Source organism: Nothobranchius furzeri, chromosome 2 (genome assembly GCF_043380555.1).
Source record: "Nothobranchius furzeri strain GRZ-AD chromosome 2, NfurGRZ-RIMD1, whole genome shotgun sequence".
Taxonomy (NCBI): Eukaryota; Metazoa; Chordata; class Actinopteri; order Cyprinodontiformes; family Nothobranchiidae; genus Nothobranchius; species Nothobranchius furzeri.
Window position 1 is genome coordinate 19,509,790 of NC_091742.1, and position 20,980 is coordinate 19,530,769.

A 20,980-nucleotide genomic window follows, 5' to 3' on the forward strand; every position below is an offset into this window, starting at 1 on the left:
AGGACACATGAGGGCGCTAAGAGAACACAAAAGGGAATCTAGAGAGGCATGAGAAACATGAGGAGACACATGAAGGAAGACGCAGAGCATGACAGTACCCCCCCCCCCCCCCCCAAGGGGCGGATACCTGACGCCCAAACAAGAACAAACAACAACAAGCACAAGACAAGACACAGGATACGAGAAAACCAGAGGGAGGGAGAGGAGGGAACCAGCAGAACACAACCCAAAAAGGACCGGCAAGGGGGGAACAGGAGTTGCCGGGAGACCTGCGGCGGGGAACCAGGAGGCGGGACCAGGGAAGTCTTGGGGGCCGGCGACGGGGAACCAGGAGGCGGGACCAGGGAAGTCTTGGGGGCCGGCGATGAGGAACCAGGAGGCGGGAACAGGGAGGTCTAGGGCATGGGAATACCAGAGGACGAGGAAGGGATACACGGGATTCTGGGGACTGGGACAGTGACGGGAACACTTGTGGGGACTCTGGAGATGGGAACACTTGTGGGGACTCTGGAGACTGGAACACTGGGGACGTAGAGACTTGAGACGTTGACTCCGAGACTTGAGACGGGGATGTCAACTCGGGAATGGGCTGGACCAGAGCCTCTTGGACGGGCTGGACCGGAGCCTCTTGGACGGGCTGGACCGGAGCCTGTGCGTCCTCCGGGACCACCATCGAAGCAGGATGCGATGCGTTCTCCGGGACCACCACTGAGGCAGGATGCAGATATGATAGATGGAATTCAGACATGGGTCGCAGAGCAGGGGCCTCTAGAATAGGCGGCACAACTCTGGTCTCGGACTGTCTCCTGGGTTCTGGCTCGGGCTGCAGAGCAGGGGCCTCTTTGATAGGCGGCACAACTCTAGCCTCAAGAGACTGCTGGTGACGGTGGCGACGTCAGCCTCGGGCTGATTAGATGATTTTTAAAGACCTCTACAGTGTTAGAGAGACAGAGATTTGAAGGTAGACTGTTCCAAAGTCTGGGTGCAATAGTCTGAAAGGCCCTGTCCCCTTTGGCTTTTAGTCTGGTTCGAGGAACAGCCAGGAGGTTTTCAGATGTGGATCTAAGCTTCCGAGAGGTGGTGTGTGGGGATAAAAGCTCAGATAGGTAGCTTGGAGCCTGGTTGTTAAGAGCTCTATAGGTCAGGACTAAAACTTTAAACTGAATTCTATATTCTACCAGGAACTAGTGGAGGGACTGTACAACTGGAGTGATGTGAGCTCGTCTGCTGGATTTGGTTAGGAGTCTGGCTGCTGCATTTTGGATGCCTTGAAGGCGTGAGAGGGAGGTTTTGCCGAGACCTGTAAAAAGAGCGTTACAATAGTCTAAGCGTGATAACACAAAGGCATGGATGATTTTTTCCAGATCTGCAGCAGAAACTAGTTTACGGACTTTTGAAATGTTTCTCAGTTGAAAGAAACAAGAGCGGGAGATGGTTTTGACGTGTGAGTCTAAACTTAAAGCTGGATCAAAAATAACTCCCAGGTTTCTAATGTTGGCCTTGGCTGATGGGCAAAAAGAGACAATTTCTTGCTCGATTTTTGGCTGAAGTTCCGGGGGTGCAGCGATCAGGGTCTCTGTCTTGTTAGCATTGAGGACAAGAAAGTTGCTGGACAGCCAGTTACTGATCTGGGTCAGGCAGAGTACAAGTGTGGCCAGCCTGTCCAATTGGTGTGGCATAAAGGGCATATAGAGCTGAATATCATCAGTGTAGATGTGGTAGGAGATGTCTGGGAAAGACTGAATGATGCCAGCTAGGGGAAGAATATAGAATGCGAATAGTAGAGGCCCTAGAACTGAACCTTGTGGGACCCCGCATGTTAGAGAGGCAGTATCTGAAGAGAAGGTTTTGGACTTCACTGTGAATGTTCTGTTGGTGAGATAAGAAGAGAGCCAGTCTTGAGCAGAACCTGAAATCCCAGCCAGGGCCTTTAACCTGTTTAGTAGAACGTTGTGGTCTACAGTGTCAAAAGCTGCACTGAGATCAAGCAGGACCATGACAGAGCATTTCCCTGCATCAGCAGCCATCAGGAGGTGGCAGGTGCAACTGGTGGAGGAGGGTCACGGCCAAAAGTGTGGAGGAGCAATGAAGCAAAGTCCCAAAACGACACCTTGTGCCATCTGACCAAGAGGCCCCTGCTCTGCAGCCCAAACCTGAGCTCATGAAACAGTCCGAAACCAGAGTTGTGCCGCCTATTCCAGAGGCCCCTGCTCTGCAACCCAGGACTGAGCTCAAGGTATTCTCCAAGGCTAGAGTTGTGCCGCCTACCCAAGAGGCCCCTGCTCTGCTGCCCGAGCCAGATCTCCTAAAGCCGTCTGCTGTCAGAGTTGTGCCGCCTATTCTAGAGGCCCCTGCTCTGCAACCCAAGACTGAACTAAATAGATCATCAGATGCCAGAGTTGTGCCGCCTATTCTAGAGGCCCCTGCTCTGCAACGCCTCCTGTCTCCAGCTCTGAAGTCGACGTCTCCCCGTCTCCTGTCTCAGAGTCGACTGCCCCGTCTCCTGTCTCAGAGTCGACTGCCCCTTCTCCTGTCTCAGAGTCGACGGCCCCGTCTCAAGTCTCCCCACAAGTGTCTACGTCCCCATCTCAAGTCTCCCCACAAGTCTCAAGTGTCCCAGTCACTGTCCAAGTCTCAAGTGTTCCAGTCTCAAGTGTTTCAGTCACAGTCTCAAGTGTTCCAGTCTCTCGAGTCCCAAGTGTTCCAGTCTCAGTCCCCATCTCCAGAGTTCCAGCCCCTGTCCCCAGAGACCCTTCCTCGACCTCCTCCTCCAAAGCCCCCAATCCCCAGGGTTTCCTGTTCCTGCCTCCTGGTTCCCCATCGCCAGCCCCCAAGACTTCCCTGGTCCCGCCTCCTGGTCCCCCGTCGCCGGCCCCCTAGGCTTCCCTGGTCCCGCCTCCTGGTCCCCTGTCGCAGGCCCCCTAGGCTTCCCTGGTCCCGCCTCCTGGTCCCCCGTCACCGGCCCCCTAGGCTTCCCTGGTCCCGCCTCCTGGTCCCCTGTCGCTGGCCTCCCGGGGTCTCCTGTTCCCTCCTCGCCCACCCTTTTTGGGTTGTGTTTTGTTCGTTCCCTCCTCTCCCTCCCTCTGGTTTTCTCGTGTCCTGTGTTGTCTTGGCTTGTGCTTGTTGTTGGTTGTTCGTGTTTGGGCGTATGGTATCCGCCCCTTGGGGGGGGGGGGGTGTTACTGTCATGGTCTGCGTCTGCGTCTTCCTTCACGTGTCTCCTGATGTTTCTCCATCCCTCTCTAGATTCTCTTCTGTGTCTCATAGCGCCCTCGTGTGTCTTTTGTCTACGTCTCAGTTAAGTGTCTCATGTTGTTTCCCTTTTAAATCATTCCTCCCAGGTCAGCTCCAACCTCTTTGTCCCCAGCTCAGTGTGTGTGTGTGTGTGTGTGTGTGTGTGTGTGTGTGTGTGTGTGTGTGTGTGTGTGTGTGTGTGTGTGTGTGTGCGTGCATGCGTGCGTGTCCTCCCCAACTCAATGTGTGTGTGTGTGTGTGTGTGCTCCTCCAGCTAGTTTGAGCCCTTCCCTCTGTCTTTAGATAATTGTTGTTTAGTTTTGTGTTAAGGTATTTGCCCTCCTCTGTTTCTGTTTTCCCAGTTAGATTATCATATTCACCTATCTTCACTCCAGCCCTCGCTCCACACACCTGCTGCCATTTTCCCTAATTACTCCTCCCTGTGTATTTAAGCCATGTCTTGTCTCTGTCTTGTGTCGGCCCATTGTGGTAATTCTGTCAAGCCTTCTCTAGTCTCTAGCATTTTGAATCTCAGTCTTTTCTAGTCTTTTGTGTTTTTGTCTCTAGCTTAGTTATTGAACATTTTTGGACTTATTGGCTCCCTGCCTTTGGATCTACTTTTGTTGTTCTGGGCTCATCCAAATAAAGGATATTTTCTTATATCCCCTCCTGCCTCGAGTCATCTTAGGTTCCTGCATTTTGGGTCCTACCATCCCGTATTGTGACAACTAGACCTATTAACCAGGCTGTAAAAGTGTTTATTTCTGCTGTGAAGTTGGCATTTTTAACATCAAATCAAATCAAAGCTTTATTTATAGAGCGCCTTCCGCAACCCTGTCAGGAAGCCCAAGGCGCTGAACACGGTACACGAGAGAAACAGGTAAAAACATTAGAGTAGAAAACAAATGGGTAAAACAAGAGATAAAGAGACCGATGAAAGCAGGGAATTAAAATCAACATAAATGAAGGCCTAACTCAAACACATTCAGGGAATGCCAAGCGGAGGAGGTGGGTTTTTAGGCGACTCTTAAAGGCTGGCAGAGATGGGGACAGCCTGACTGAGGGTGGAATGACGGTGCTAGGACTGAGAAAGCCCGGTCCCCACTAGTACGACACCTAGAACGAGGGACAGCGAGAGGCCTTGGTCAGAGGAGCACGGAGCGCGTGATGGGGAATGTCTGTTCAGGAGCGTGGCCAGATAGGGGGGAGCACTAACCTGGAATAAATTGTAAACAAAGACAAGGAGTTTAAAGTGTGAACGATAACAGACCGGAAGCCAGTGCAGGGAGGCCAGAACCGGACTGATGTGGTCCCGTTTCCTGGTCCCAGTCAGAAACCTGGCTGTGCAGTTCTGCACAACCTGTAGGTGGCGCAGTGATGACTGACCCCGGCCTGCATATAGAGAGTTGCAGTAATCAAGCCTAGAAATTACAAAAACATGGAGTACCCGCTCCAGGTGGGCTGTCGACAGCATAGGCTTGATTTTACATGGGAGTTAATGAGGATTTGCTGTGTTTTGGATCCACCCCCAGTGAAAAAAAGAAAAAAAGGAATTTATCTTTTATTTAGCACGTCATGAGGCGCTTCATGAAAAAATTATTTAAAATTAAATTTAAAATGACAAAAATGTGACGGGTGAACTGCTTTTTTTATCACTTCCTGATGAATCAGAAAGTGGAAAGAAAGTTTGGCGCTTGGGGATCTCTTAGAGATAAGATCTACCCTCTGTAGTAAATGCTAAAGCACATCTTAAAGATCCCCACTGTCACTTTAGCTTATTGCAGCCCTATGGGCCCACAGAGCAAACACAAATATGCTCATATACACGCATAACCTCCCACTAATAATTGGGGCAGAGAGAGGCAGCCTGGATTCAGGGACTTGTAAACACACTTCATTCTCCCAACAATTCTCTTTGATCTTTATCAAACAAAACAACTCGCTTGATGTATTTGGTGCTCCTGTCTCTAAACTTGAACTCACTGCAATGCACTTTTCCCACTTCGATTTCCCACCCATAAATAAGGCACTCTTGATTTTCCTGACTGTGGGCTTTCAGTAGACCAATAGCTGCCATGTCTGTCACATCCATTAATTCTGCAGCATGCAGGCAAGTTCAGCTAAACTGCCTGCTGGAGGCTTCATGTTTACGTCTCAGGAAAGATCTTTTTGCATATCTGATCAGATTTGGGTTTATTTTTAGCAATTTGAAGCACAGGGTGTTATGTGTTCAAAAAGTGTGCAGTGGATTGTTAGAACTCCACTAGAACTTCACTCACGTTACGGTGGTTGTTCTGCTCCGGAGACCAAGCTTTCCTGTCAAGAGTTCCCTTCCTGTGTTCACAGAAAGACAGGTGAATAAAAAACATTTGAATCCTGCCCTTCAGCATCTGGATCCCATAGTCTATAACAATCTGATCTTTCTCTCTCACAGGCAGTTTGTTTCTATGGCAACCTGATGATGCTCTGTGGCAGGATGGGGAGGAGAGGGATAAAAGGAGGGAAGGAGGAGACTAAAAGGAGACTGAGGTAGTTGCACCAAAGATTGGGTGATTCGGAGCAGAGGACTCACACCGTTTAAAAATAAAACTGGATTGGACGTCTCTGATTCGACCTTCCTCATGTGTAGCGGAAGTGGAAGACATGGATCTCCCGGTGTGTTGGTGTGTGAGTCAGAGAGGTACTCTAGAACATGTTGTCATTTTTATTGTGCTGTTTTACATAATATGAAGGAAACAGTCAGGATGGCAGATTCACATCAGCCAGTTACAAATAGACAGGTCTCAGCTTGATCTTGGAGAAACAAACACACACACACACACACACAAACACACACACACACACACACACACACACACACACACACACACACACACACAGGATGGAGTCTCTCTCCTTCCATTTTCTATATTGGCTTATACACTCTTGCGTGACTCACTGCCTTTACTTCCACCTTGCTGTTGCCATAGCAACCACTGGGTTCAGATTCAAAACAATCTAGCAACTGGGGGAAAAAAATCCTTTGTTTTACCTTTTGGATCACAGCTGTGCTAAATTAACCCTCTGTAATTTACTGGAATTGCTTCTGTCACGCAACACTGTTGTGAATTCGGTCAGTTTGTGTATTTTTTGACTGCTTTTAGTTGCCGATTACATTCTGGTGATAATTACTACACTTGTTTGTTCATGAATTGCCCCAAAATAGACATTTTGAAAGCTGTAGAAGCATAATATCGTCATCATAATATTAACATTTTACCTTAAATTATATTAAACCTGTATCCTAAATAACACAAAATAGAAGAAAACAGGACACACATTCCCAGATATCGATATTAAAGTATAGACATGATTAGTACCAACAAAACAGGCATTCCTTGAAAGAATGCATTTTTCCTTTCATCATGCCAGATATTAAGATAAGGGTTTTAGCCATACTTAGTCAAATCTTGAGAAAATAATACATTATGTATGATTTTATGCAATACTGCAAGATTTCTCTAGTTTGGCAACCCATCCTAAATATGTGTATTGTCTGGCCCTGACCCATTGACAGAGCTTAGTGGTAGAAGCAGAATCTATGGTTGTCTTTCAAACTGTCTCTGCAGGCAATCAGACAGCACAAGGACCAATCAGAGCAACAAACAATGTGACATATTCATTTTGATGGAAATTAGTGAACAAGGAAGTCACACACCATCAAATTTGTACCTCTATCTGCTCATGTCTCAAAGGAGAGCCTAAGTCTAAATAAATCCAAAGTTAAAGCCAAAGCCACTTCAAACTAGCATAATTCCTGCGCTGCAGCCATCGTTTTTGTTTTGCTCTGTCGCAGCTTTTCCGTCACCAAAAAGAAAAAGCTTTGCCATAATGATGCTAAGCCCGTCCAACGTCTCTCTAAAAACACAGTCCTGTAATTGGCCAGGACTATGCTTAGCCAAGTCAATAGTAGACCTGATGAGGGTTCTATTGAGTGTTGCTAGAGTGACCTGTAAAACAAAATTTTTTGCTACTGCTAGTTTGTCTAGATTTCCTATGACTCACCACTTATTTACATGTTCAGAAAACTGAACTATTGCCTTAAATCAACTTAAATCTGTTTTTAAAATGCATGTAAACGTGTTAGTCTGACTGAAGATGACCTGGTTCTAATCAGGCATAAACAGTCCAGATTATGTGGTTGAAAACCATTTTTGGATATGGTTCAGTCAAGCTGGTTGGACACTTTGTGGGGGTGTGGACGCGGTCTTCTGATGATATCATTGCTACAGCGTAACCTTTGACTGTTGTGCATATCCTGCTTTACGTCGACAGTGCCTGTTTACTATTTGTGTTGCTATAGACTAAATGGAAAAAAAACCCTAAATAATTAGGTTTTCTAATTTAGGTAAGGCAGCTTTATTTGTATAGCATAGTGTTGTGCCCGAAATCGTTTGTTTGTTTGTTTTTATGAACATAAACTGAACTAGCTCGTATTTTGCCTGATGGACATTAAAGTGAGTGCATTCGTTCTGGTGTGGGTGAATGGGTTGATAAATGGAGTTCCCTCGACGTTCGAGCTCTAGATCTATATGAAGCTTAAGCTATAGCTAAAACATCCTGTGAATTATATTGGGGCAGCAGTAGTTCAGGAGGTAGAGCTGGTTGCCTCATGATCAGAGGGACATTGGTTTGATTCTAGCCTCTATAAGTTCCATGTATTATTATTATTATTATTATTATTATTATTATTATTATTATTATTATTATTATTATTTATTTATTTATTTATTTATTTATTTATTTATTTAAAAAGTAGACCCCACAATTGTGGCTGCCATAGTCAGTAGCAGTCGGTGCGGTGAAATGTGGTCACCATATAGCCTGGCCAGCCAGTCCGATGCCACCTTACGGAAAGCATTGGGGCTGAGAACTCTTCTATTGAAATAACCCCCACCCCCTGAGAATTCTAACCGAGCCAATCAGTGCTGAGTAGTGTACGTCACACACTGCAATGCTGAGTTTCTCATAAATAATGAAGATGGCGTCTGAAGCGAAGTTCGCTGTGGCTCTTTCCTCTGTTCTAAACGACTTGAACATGTCTTTAAAACCATAACAAGTAGAAGCGCTAAAAGCCTTACCTCTAAAGAAAGATGTTTGCACTGACGTCAGACGCCATTTTGGGCTACAGCTAAAAAACTACAGCGTTGCGCGGTACAGTCTGTATTTCCGCCTTTTTTCTGATTGGTTACTTTTGAGCTGGCTAGTCCCGCCCCTCATGTGCCTCTTGGCCTGTGAGTAACCAGACTAGTTCTCTGTGTAGAATTAAACAGAGGACGAGTCTGGCAGGCCAGGCTAGCCACCATAGGCAGTAGCCATCAATGCGGCATCTACACTTGGAGGATGAACCTCATGGTGCGTTCCATTTACCTTCAGAAAATATAAAACATCAAATAATATCAATTTTAGAGGCACTCTTACAAGTTCATCTTGTAAAATTAACATAACCTGTCATGACTCCCATCCTTCACCCTCCTCCACTTCCTCATTATACCTTCATTCAGCTCACCTGGTTCCTCTCACCAAGCTCCAGCCAAGCCCTGCTTTCCCCAGCAACCTCTGTCAGCTTCAATCAGCTCCATTCATTCCACCTGCTCCTGTAATCAGCCTCATCCCATTCACCTGCTTCCCCTGCTATAAAAGAACCAGCCATCCAGTCAACCGATGCCAGATTATTACAGCCTTGCCAGTAGTTCTCCAGCCATCCACCCTGCCTGATCTTTGCCTCTGGACCTTGTTTTTTGCCTGACCCCTGCCTTGCTCTCTGCCTGCCACTTTGACCTTAGCCTACCTCTGAACCTGCCTCAGCCTTGCCCTCCAGGTACCTCTGCATTAAATAAAGACTTTTTAATATATTTTTACTGTGTTGGCGTCTTCACGGGTCTTCTGAACTCGGTTCCTGACAGAATAATCTGGCCAAAAATCTGACCCAACGCTGACACAGCACTTGGAGTATTTTTTTTTCTTTTCTTTTTTCATCGTACCTGTCATGGAGGATCTCACGCTCCTGGAGTTTATGGAGCTAGAGAAGGAGCAGGAGTCACCATTCTGGGGAACGTGGCTGGCCATCAGGCCAGAGCCACGCAGAGGCTCCACTCCTCTGTCCAGGCCTGCTGCAAACGTCTTGTGCAGCAGGTTCATGACCACACCGCTTCAGCCTCAAACCCCTCCTGTCAGGTCACGACGGCGGCGGTCCCGGAGGTTTTCTGGAGCTGATAAGAGGGTTGATCCTTCTCCCGTGCTGGTGTCGGCGGGTTCCTCGGACAGCACCTCATGTTCTGCTTCTGGACCGGTCCCAACAGAGGAGATTGTTCAGGGGATTATGCAGATGGTCGAGGAGGCTGTGTGGGAGCTCTTTGCCAAGCCAACCTGCCCCCACTTACGTCTGCGGGCGGCTGATAGGTTAAATATCATCTTCTCCACCCATCCAGAGTTGATTGCGGTTCCAGCACTTGGTAATTACTACCTTTATGTCCGGAGGGTATATGGGTCTGCACTGAAGGATGTCGCCACAGAGGGTCTGACCTGCTGTGAGAGGTGGTCACCTTCCCCAGAACCCTCCAACGCATCACATCCTGCTCTGGCGGTGGTCCCGGGGGACGCATCGCATCCTGCCTCGGCGGTGGTCTCGAGGGACGCATCGCATCCTGCTCTGGCGGTGGTCCCGGGGGACGCATCGCATCCTGCTCTGGTGGTGGTCCCGGGGGACGCATCGCATCCTGCTCTGGCGGTGGTCTCGGAGGACGCATCTCATCCTGCTCTGGCGGTGGTCTCGGAGGACGCATCGCATCCTGCTCTGGCGGTGGTCTCGGAGGACGCATCGCATCCTGCTCTGGCGGTGGTCTCGGAGGACGCATCGCATCCTGCCCTGGCGGTGGTCCGGGAGGACGCATCGCATCCTGCTCTGGCGGTGGTCCGGGAGGACGCATCGCATCCTGCTCTGGCGGTGGTCCGGGAGGACGCATCGCATCCTGCTCTGGCGGTGGTCCGGGAGGACATATCGCATCTTGCTTCGACGGATGAGGTCCAAGAGGCCCCGGCCCAGCCTGTCCAAGGGGCTCCGGCCCAGCCTGTCCAGGGGCTCCGGTGAAACCTTTCCACGAGCCTCCAGTCCAAGGGTCGACACCTCCAGGCTCTGAAGAGGACCTCTCCTGCCCCTGCTCTGAAGAGGACCTCTTCTGCCCCTGCTCTGAAGAGGACCTTTCCTGCCCCTGCTCTGAAGAGGACCTCTCCTGCCCCTGCTCTGAAGAGGACCTCTCCTGCCCCTGCTCTGAAGAGGACCTCTCCTGCCCCTGCTCTGAAGAGGACCTCTCCTGCCCCTGCTCTGAAGAGGACCTTTCCTGCCCCTGCTCTGAAGAGGACCCCTCCTGCTCTGAAGAGGACCCCTCCTGCTCTGAAGAGGACCCCTCCTGCTCTGAAAAGGACCCCTCCTGCTCTGAAGAGGACCCCTCCTGCTCTGAAGAGGACCCCTCCTGCTCTCAAGTTCCCCAGTCTCAAGTTCCCCAGTCTCAAGTTCCCCAGTCTCAAGTTCCAGAGTCTGTGTCCCCTCAAGTCCCAGAGTCTGTGTCCCCTCAATTCCCAGAGTCTGTGTCCCCTCAAGTCCCAGAGTCTGTGTCCCCTCCTAGTCTTAGTCGTGGTCCAGTGTCCCCTCCTAGTCTTAGTCGTGGTCCAGTGTCCCCTCGTAGTCTTAGTCGTGGTCCAGTGTCCCCTCGTAGTCTTAGTCGTGGTCCAGTGTCCCCTCGTAGTCTTAGTCGTGGTCCAGTGTCCCCTCGTAGTCTTAGTCGTGGTCCAGTGTCCCCTCGTAGTCTTAGTCTTAGTCTTGGTCCAGTGTCCTCTGTCACCACACTCCCACGGTCCCGGCTCCTGGTTCCCCGTCGCCGGCCCCCCAGACTCCCACGGTCCCGGCTCCTGGTTCCCCGTCGCCGGCCCCCCAGACTCCCACGGTCCCGGCTTCTGGTTCCCCGTCGCCGGCCCCCCAGACTCCCACGGTCCCGGCTCCTGGTTCCCCGTCGCCAGCCCCCCAGACTCCCACGGTCCCGGCTCCTGGTTCCCCGTCGCCGGCCCCCCAGACTCCCACGGTCTCGGCTCCTGGTTCCCCGTCGCCGGCCCCCCAGACTCCCACGGTCCCGGCTCCTGGTTCCCCGTCGCCGGCCCCCCAGACTCCCACGGTCCCGGCTCCTGGTTCCCCGTCGCCGGCCCCCCAGACTCCCACGGTCTCGGCTCCTGGTTCCCCGTCGCCGGCCCCCCAGACTCCCACAGTCCCGGCTCCTGGTTCCCCGTCGCCGTCCCCCCAGACCCTTCCGGCCCTCCTTCCTGGTCCCCCTCCTCCCACCCTGCTCTGGTTTCCTGTGGGCGTCTGGTATCCGCCCTTGAGGGGGGGGGGGGGGGGGGTTCTGTCATGACTCCCATCCTTCACCCTCCTCCACTTCCTCATTATACCTTCATTCAGCTCACCTGGTTCCTCTCACCAAGCTCCAGCCAAGCCCTGCTTTACCCAGGAACCTCTGTCAGCTTCAATCAGCTCCATTCATTCTACCTGCTCCTGTAATCAGCCTCATCCCATTCACCTGCTTCCCCTGCTATAAAAGAACCAGCCATCCAGTCAACCGATGCCAGATTATTACAGCCTTGCCAGTAGTTCTCCAGCCATCCACCCTGCCTGATCTTTGCCTCTGGACCTTGTTTTTTGCCTGACCCCTGCCTTGCTCTCTGCCTGCCACTTTGACCTTAGCCTGCCTCTGAACCTGCCTCAGCCTTGCCCTCCAGGTACCTCTGCATTAAATAAAGACTTTTTAATTTATTTTTACTGTGTTGGCGTCTTCACGGGTCTTCTGAACTCGGTTCCTGACATAACCAGTGCAACTACGTAGCCTCTTTTAGAAAATAATGCTGCCAATTTGCCACAACGCCGAACCAGCATCAGGGAGTCAGACCATGGCGGTAATGTGGCGCAATCTTGTCCTGTTTACAAAAGATTATGCGATGACGGTATAAAGGTGGTATAGAGGCAGTCTCAGTGTTGCCACGGACTTCTGTTTTTCTTGGACTTAACTTGATTTTTATTGAGATTGAAGCCACGCTCATTACGTTTTTTAGCAAGCGGCTCCTAAAGGTGTCTGTCTTCCACAGTCAGTGCAGCCTCTGGTGATCTGAGCTCCAGCTCTAATGTAGAGAAACTCCCAGAGCGCTGCATCTCTAGTTCTCCCCATTTTTGTGTATTTAAACAGACTATCCATTCATCCATCCATTTTCTTTCACTTAACCGGTGTCGGGTTGTTGGGGCAGCAGTCTAAGTCGAGAGGCCCAGACGTCCCTCTCCCCAGCCACTTGGATCAGCTCTTCTGAAGAGGATTCCCTGGCCAGGTGAGAGACAGTCCTCCTACGTGTCCTGGGTCTCCCTTTAGGTCTCCTCCCAGTTGGACGTGCCCAGAAAACCTCACCAGGGAGGCCTCCAGGAGGCCTCCTGACCAGATGCCCGAGCTACCTCAACTGGCTCCTCTCAATGTGGAGGAGCAGCGGATCTACTCCGAACCCCTCCCAGATGACCGAGCTTCTCACCCTATCTCTAGGGGAGAGCCCAGCCACCCTGCAGAGAACTAATTTCGGCCGCTGTATCCGCAATCTTGTTCTTTCGGTCACTACCCAAAAGCTCATGACCATAGGTGAGGGTAGGAATGTAGATCGACCAGTAAATCGATTTAAACAGACTCACTAGAAGATGAAAATGAACAAAGACACAAACACACACACACACACACACACACACACACACACACACACACACACACACACACACACACACACACACACACACACTATTACTTACACACACTCCTGTGGAAAAAATAATGTTTCGATTATTTTAAATGCAGTTTTTACAGCAAAAGATGGATTTAAAAAAAATAAATACAAACAAATACATTTAATTCAAAGGTAATATACAATAGCATTGCCACCACAAACACTAAATTATTCACTTACCAATTTAGAAAGGAACTGATCTACAAACCAGCAGCAGGATCTGCGCACTTTTCGATATCAATAAGCGGGGCTAACTGGATATACACACACACATAAACAGCAAGGGCACGGGGTGGGGTGGTTTGAATAACAGCAAGTAGAAGCGCTCGTCAAAAATTCTTGCCTGATGTGAACAGAGGAGCAGAGGGCAGCATGTACGCTTTGTGAGAGATCTGCTTTGCTGCTGATGTTAAACATGCGTTAGTCTCCGTGAGATCTGGATCTCAAACGGCAAGAGAACGCCATTCATAAACTTGTCTTCACTTCAACATGCATCATGCAAAATACGAGCTAGTTCAGTATAATTACATTAAAAAATGTTTGCATTGAAAGAAAAAATATATATATTTTTTAATTTATTTTTTTATTTTTTAAACAAACTAGTTCAGCGTTGATAGGCTTTGTTCAAATTCAGGGGATGCAGGAATTCTAATGCAACTTTTTCAGTGGAATGGGATGAGGCCAACTCATGGGCATCATGTGCACACAAAGGGGCAAAAGCACGAGTATCCATCTCTTCGATGGACGATTAAACAATTTATTGATACATCCTGAGTGAGTAAATCGTCTCGTAACATCCATAGACGATCTTTGACTGCATCCTCTGTCCGCAGCGGCATTCTTTCAGTGAACACGGCCGCCTTTAAGACCCGGGGCGGCCTTCAGGGGAAGTCCTCTGCCGCTGGCGGGGAAAGGCAGGCAGTCAGAAGCCCAGAAACACACACACACACACACACACACGCACACACACACACACACACACACACACACACACACACACACACACACACACACACATGCTTACCCAAGCTCCTCTCCGACAGAGAGAGCGCAGAGAGGGATAAACAGAGAGGGAGACTAGAGGAACGCAGCAGCGGCTCGTGTGTGTATGTGTGTGTGTGTGTGTGTGTGTGTGTAGGTACGCTCGGTGCTAGAAACGACTGGCGGGGCGGAATCATGGAGGAGCTCAGGAAAAACGTTGGAAAGTGACCTAGAAGCAAAACGAAGAGAGACAGAAAGAGGGGAGAAGAAAGGAGTGTTATAAAGCTCGGAAGGAAGGAAAGAAGGAAGGAAGGAAAGGAGTCAAGAGAGTGGATCAGGGGTTCATCTGGAACTCTACAAGGATTCTCAGGTGACTCCATGGGTCCTTTATAAGTGTCCTTGAAGTGTGTGTCTGTGTGTGTGTTCGTCCATCCTTGATATCTGTGTGGAGACAAGAGTGTGTTCCATAGAGGTTGCTGAAAAAGTATGTAACTGGAGCTGAAATGACCACTGCAAGCTGGAGTGAAGGGATCAAAAGGAGTGGCTACTTTTTAGGGAACAGCCTGATCCCATTTCCACACTCACACACACACACACACACACACACACACACACACACACACACACACACACACACACACACACACACACACACGCTCACTCTCTCTCTCCCTCCCTCTATTCAGAATGCTACTTTAAGTTGAGTAAAAGGGAAAAAAGGGAACAGAGGAAAACTTCATATTAAGAAGTCCACTTCCAACTTGTGTGTGTGTGTGTGTGTGTGTGTGTTTTCATTTGCACTGTGTTCAGGAGTTTCTTGTGCAATGAGTAAAGCACATCTGTTCTCAAATGTCAAGGAAACAGTGCTGATTTTAATCTGTTTTCCTTAAGCTTGGTTGTTGCTGAATGAGTAGTAGCAGCTTCTGAATGTGTGTGTGTGTGTGTGTGTGTGTGTGTGTGTGTGTGTGTGTGTGTGTGTGTGTGTGTGTGTGTGTGTGTGTGTGTGTGTGTGTGTGTGTGAGTGAGTGAGTGAGTGAGTGAGTGAGTGAGTGTGTGTGTGCGTGTGTGTTAATGTGTCATATTCAGCAAACAGGTTGAGGGAGGCAGATCTGATCAGAGGCACAGCAACAGAGGAAAGAGCGTGGCACTGGCTGAGCAGCAGCACATTGGATTACACACAGACGAACACACGCACACACACACACACACAAAACGTCCATTGCCAGGAGAACAGCTGTCAGACATGTGTGTGTGCGCCTGACAGCCTTTCGCTTAATGCACGCTTCTTCCTCTGCACGTGCTGGACTGTTTGCTCTTATATTATCTGTCCTTTGCCAAGTGAGTTTGTGTCCGTTAGAGGTTGTGTAAATATGCACAAGTGGGGTGTAGAGTCGTCTCCTTAGACAGACAGACGGTGCGTGTCTGCCTCCCGAGGTCTGTAGACAAGTCCAGCGGTGAAGGATGAGACAGAGAGAGAGGGAGGAAGGGAGGGATGATGGAGATTTTAGGACAAGAAGAAGAGGGAGAGGGGGATAAAAGAAATTAAGGAGATGGAGAGGAGGAGACAGGCGCTGGCGTGCTTTCTCCAGGAGTGCTAAGAGTGCTGCTCATTCATAATTCACCTCTATGGCAAACGTTCATTCACATTTTGACCCCCCATGGCTGCTCTCAATGGAGTTCTGGCCCCTCAACCTCTCGCTGTCTCTCAATGGGACGACCCCGTGGCGCTCAGCTGGACCACTTCTCCTTCACTTCTTCAGACAGAACCTCCACTGTTTTCATTTGCCACGGCTCTTTTAACACGAGTGCTTTTTCCTGCTAGAGGCTCTGATGTGAAATTGAACTGTGTAAATTGAATATTGAGCTCAGATTCCACCCTCCACACAGATAATTGAAATGGACAGATCAGTGGGTCTTAGTGCAACTGTTTGACTGATTCCCAGCTGAAAGAAACAGCCCGTCATCCGATCCATATTTCATGTGCGAATAAGCCGAATGGTGTGTGTTTGGAACACATGGTTTATTCTGCATAAATACTCACAATGTTCAGTATTTCTGGTCGTGTTAGCCTCATCTGAAGCTGCACGCGCTCATCTCACAGCTGAGCGTCCGGCGGCTGAGAGCCATATGGCGGTGCGTCTGAAATGCAACGTCAGGTGGAAGCGTACAGCCAAGGCTACGGTACATTTAGTTCTGAAAGGTAAACATTACCTTATCAGCAAAAGGGATAAAAATATCCTGACCTATTAGATTTCATAGGGATGATGGAGTGTATTTATCCAAAGAAAAGAGGACATGGTGCGGCATGCTCACATGGGAAGTGGCAATTGCTAATAATAATTTCAGATTTCACTGAGAAGTGGAGAGTGCTGAGCAGGTGGTTTGGCGACATGTGGTGGAGAGGGAGCTTTGCACATGAAACACAAGCGGCTGCTCACCTTCCCGTAAAATACAATCATCTCCTGAATTTGCATCATGGTTCAAAATTCTCATCCTTTTTTTGTAGGAGGTGTTGCGTTACTATGACAACCATATCAGGACCATGTTTGTTGGAGGTAAAAGCACACCAGAACAATGCTGGACTTCCCATCCAGCCTTTCTCCTGGTGATTTGGAAAGATATAGAAGGCAGTTATAATTTTTGACCTGGAAGATTCGTGGTTTTTTTAGGACTAGGGATGCTTGATATTAACTCGTAATTTAAGGATGTCCCGATACAACTTTTTCACTTCCGATACGATACCGATATTGTAGCTTTCAGAATTGATTGATGCCGATATCAATCTGATACGATATCAGCAAAAATCATACATACGTTTCTCTATTTTGTAGTGTGTAATGTATGAGGTGATATTACTCAATCAGAGAACAATAAACAACAACCATAAGTGTGAAAAAAATGACAATTTTTTTAACCATTGGTTTCAATGGTTCAATCTCCTACCTACCGGGTCTCATGTTGTGAACTGTGACGTTCGTGCTTACATGTCGGGTGTTTTTTTTTTTTTGCATTAGAGTGCTACACCCTGCTGGTGTAACCCTGTTAATGCCTTTTTTTCTCCCTCCCCTGAACTTTCCTCATGTATTCCTTCATTCATCTACAAAAGGAGCGCCGTCATGGCTGCTCTCATGGTCTGCCTGTATCTGTCCTGTCTATATGTGTGTGTGTAACCTTGGTCAGGTTGTACTGTGGAGTCAAGTTCCTATGCTCTGATCTGGAGTGCTGGCAATAAAATTCATTCTGATTCTGATTCTGATTCTGAAAAAGGCGATCCTTAACGTACCGCTTATATTGGATATTTTTGATGTTGTCCGATATAATCCAAAACAGTGTTTTTGGGCTGATATTGAATTATTATCGGTATCGGAACGGGACATCCCTACCAATATGTGCTGTGTTCCCGTCTTGTAAAAAGAATAACTAAAACAGGTTCGGTCACTAGCAGCTATGGTGATGAAAGGTTTATAAATATATTTAGATAACAAAAGCAAACCTTGGGTGAAGCTTCTTGTATGCTAGCTGTGAGGACAGTGGATGTTCACTACACAGGGACACGCTTCTACTTCAAGATCTTATATGGAGCTAGGGACTTGTCCATAGGGCCTCTCACCTTTGGACTACTACGATAGGTTCCAACCAGCCTTGCAACCCGGGCAGGAACAGCAGCGTGCAGAAAATCAGATGGATAGAAGGATGGAATGGGCAATCATGTTGACTTGTGGCGCATTTGAATGGCCTTAAAGTTTAAATACCCAGTACCATAATCAACATAAATTCCTCTAGTATTAGGCTCTGGATGGTACAAGGTAAAACTACATGATGACAAATATCCCGTTGCATTTCCACTTGTTATGGATTTAATTCCCACTGGATCAGAACACTTTGATCAAAAGCGGTGGTTCCCAAAACTTCAGCTTCAGACTCGCAGCATAGTAGGATTGCGATCACATTCCATCTGGTTGAAGTCGACAATATTTGCAAATAACTCTTAAACAAAGCCGCAATGAAACGTTATTTAGCACAAACTTCTGTTATTTTCAGGTTTTCCCTTCAGGGGCTGTCTCCATTTAGTCCTAATCACACTGATCGTCTTACAATAAGCTCTGCTGCTCTCACAAACAAAAAAACATAGTCATCCATCCATCTTCTTCTGTATTTTTCATGTTAAGGGGGTAGCAGATCCAACAGTGGAACCCATAGAGTTTCTTGCAAGGAAATTTCTAGAGGGAAGCTACTATGGTAATCTTAATCAGACACCTGAACCTGACCTCTGTTGACCCCTTTTGACAATGCTCTACTCAGCGACAACACACCTCTCAAAAGCTGGTACCAGCCTATTTATTAGGTCATGATCCAGATCCATAGGTGATGGCAGGAATGTAGCTGCTGTTGCAGCAGCTTCTTCTCAGGCTGCAGCAGCACTCCTCCCATCCTCCAGTCTGCTGCCCCTTATGAACAAAATACCAAGATACTTCAATTCTTCCACTCAAGTCAAAGATTAGTCAAAAATAGTGTTTTCCTTAATTGTTAGGGTTTTTGTGGCATAAAATATCTTGTGAAAAAAATGTATTTGTATAAAAAAGAGATTTAATTAATTATTAAACACTCTAAATAATTAATAATTGGTATCGGCAAGCACCGGTATCAATTTCTAAGCATTTCCCCATCTATGGGAAGTATTTCCCCATTTAGAGGTCCAGCATTCGTTGGAGCAAACTTCACCCAGAATTCTCTCAGTGGAAGATAAACACCTGCTGCTGTGTTTAACTGTGTAAAAGTCAAACTAAGTGTAATAATTGCTTTGTGCATCCTGAGTGTGATTCAGGAGGAGCCATAGAAAGTGCTTATGTGGAGAAAAATGTTTTAGATTAAACACCAAACTTATTTTAATGTGTACCTACAAAGCAGGAAGTCATTCCGCTCTGTTACACCATTTACCACTTTCAGCAAATATCTCCTTACAGCTTGACTATTTGCTTTGTGTGTGTTCAGCAAAGAACTCTTGTTTGTACACAGCTACTGACCGGGAAATGGCAAACAGGCTGAGAGATGGTTGAGGAACTGTCCAGGAGGGGAAAGATCAGAACATAAAGTAGAAAAGTACCATTAAAATTAGGGATGCACCGACACTGATATCGGTGTTGGTAAAAGTTAACTGATACCAATGCAGTGGCCTGAAGGTGGCTTCTCTATAACTTGTCGTTTCTGTTCATCTAATATTTTAGTTTTGTGATTGTTTCTATTAATATATTTTATTTTTTATCTACCTCAAAGGCTTTTCCTGCTTAAAGCAGAGAAGAAAATAAAACCGGTATTCTAATTCATAGCATTTTTTTTGTGTGTGTTATCGGTAATTAGTAGGGATGGACAATATATTGGTATCGATATCGGTATCGGCAGATGTTAGTCATTTTTAACATAGAGGTATCGGTTTGATAAATAAAACTGGGCTGATATTATCAACCGATAGTTTTTCTATCTTGTCTCCATTTGTTTGCCTGTTTCAGAGGGCGAGGGGAGTGATGTGTAATTGTTTAGTCATTTAAACAGTGAATGAAATCATCTCAGAACCATAAATATATGTGTTGCGTGTCTATAACAACATAAATTCAGCTTTAATAATTTTCATTCTATACAAAATCTGCAGATTTTAGAAGCATTGTCAGTATATCATTATCTGCAAATATTGGTTATCGGCCATAACAGTGATCTTAATATCAGATATCAGTATTGGCCCAAAATATTTATATCGGTGCATCACTAGTAATCAGGGATGTCCCAATACAACTTTTTCACTTCTGATACGATACCGATATTGCAGCCTTCAGTATTGACCAATACCAATATCAGTCCGATACGATATCAGCACAAATCATACATACTTTTACTTATTTTGTAGTGTGGAATGTATGAAAGACTTGATCAAGTGATATTACTCAGTTTGAGAACAAGAACCAATAACAGTAAGTATGAAAAAAATGACAATTTTTTAAACCATTGGTGCATCCCTAAATACTATGTCATTTTGTTTCATCTTACCGAAACATAAATGTGGTTTTCTGGTGTCAGACCATGAGGTTTAACCTTCAGATGAGTGAAAATGTAGCGTGTTTGTCTGGAGACGACACTCCTTCACCATCAGACATAAAAGCTAGGGATGTGAATCTTAGAGCAACTCACGAGTTGATTCGATTCCGATTCCCGGGGTGCCGATTTGATTCAGAATAGATTCTCGATTTAAATCGATTCACAATCAACATTAAAGAGTGTCAGTTCCAGAACTGACTACTTTGTTGTACAAGTTAGTTAAAGCTATGGGAAATTTTATTTTACTTTAACTTTATTTTACCTTGTAAATTTGCATTTTTTTTTAGCATGACCAGTTTAATCTAAAACTGTAAACAGAAGCAATATTTTGACCAAAAGGCAACATTTATTTTTGCTTACCTTGTAAAATATAACAAATCTTTAGTTACCTAACAGTAGCTTTGAAAGTAATACGGTCAAATACTTTTCAAGTATGTGTAGAAACAAGTTTAACATTTGAGTCCTCCACCTGTTTAAAAAAAGTGCCTCAGATTGCTTACAAAGGAAAATGAGTTCTCTCATTCATCAATAACTTTAAATAAATACATGAGTAATCCTGAGCACTCATTTATCAACATTGAAAAAAATATGAGAATATCTCAAATTAATGAGTAAGGAAAAAATTACATTCAATTTCCACTTATCAGCAGATTCAAAAATGAATCATCTCAAGTTATGGGACCACAAAAGTAAATGGAGTACTGACTCTCTTAACAAAGATTAAAAAAAAAAAACTGTAAAAGGTGCATCTCAAACCTGTAACGTGCCAAACAATTGAGTTCTTGGAATTGATTCTGAATCTTTATAAATAAGAGTCCTGATTCAGACTTGAATCGTT

At 46.8% G+C, this 20,980-nt stretch overlaps 1 protein-coding gene across 3 annotated transcripts in view; it reads left to right on the forward strand.

Annotated features, from left to right (window-relative positions):
• The first annotated feature begins 14,065 nt into the window (after window positions 1–14,065).
• ches1 (checkpoint suppressor 1) overlaps window positions 14,066–20,980 on the forward strand; it is a 108,358-nt gene continuing 101,443 nt past the window's right edge. For 2 of the 3 annotated variants that reach the window (XM_015948237.3, XM_015948238.3), the window contains exon 1: window positions 14,066–14,425. The gene's annotated coding sequence lies outside the window, so the exon portion shown is untranslated. The remainder of the gene's footprint in view (window positions 14,426–20,980) is intronic. The other variant, XM_015948236.3, reaches the window with a different exon arrangement.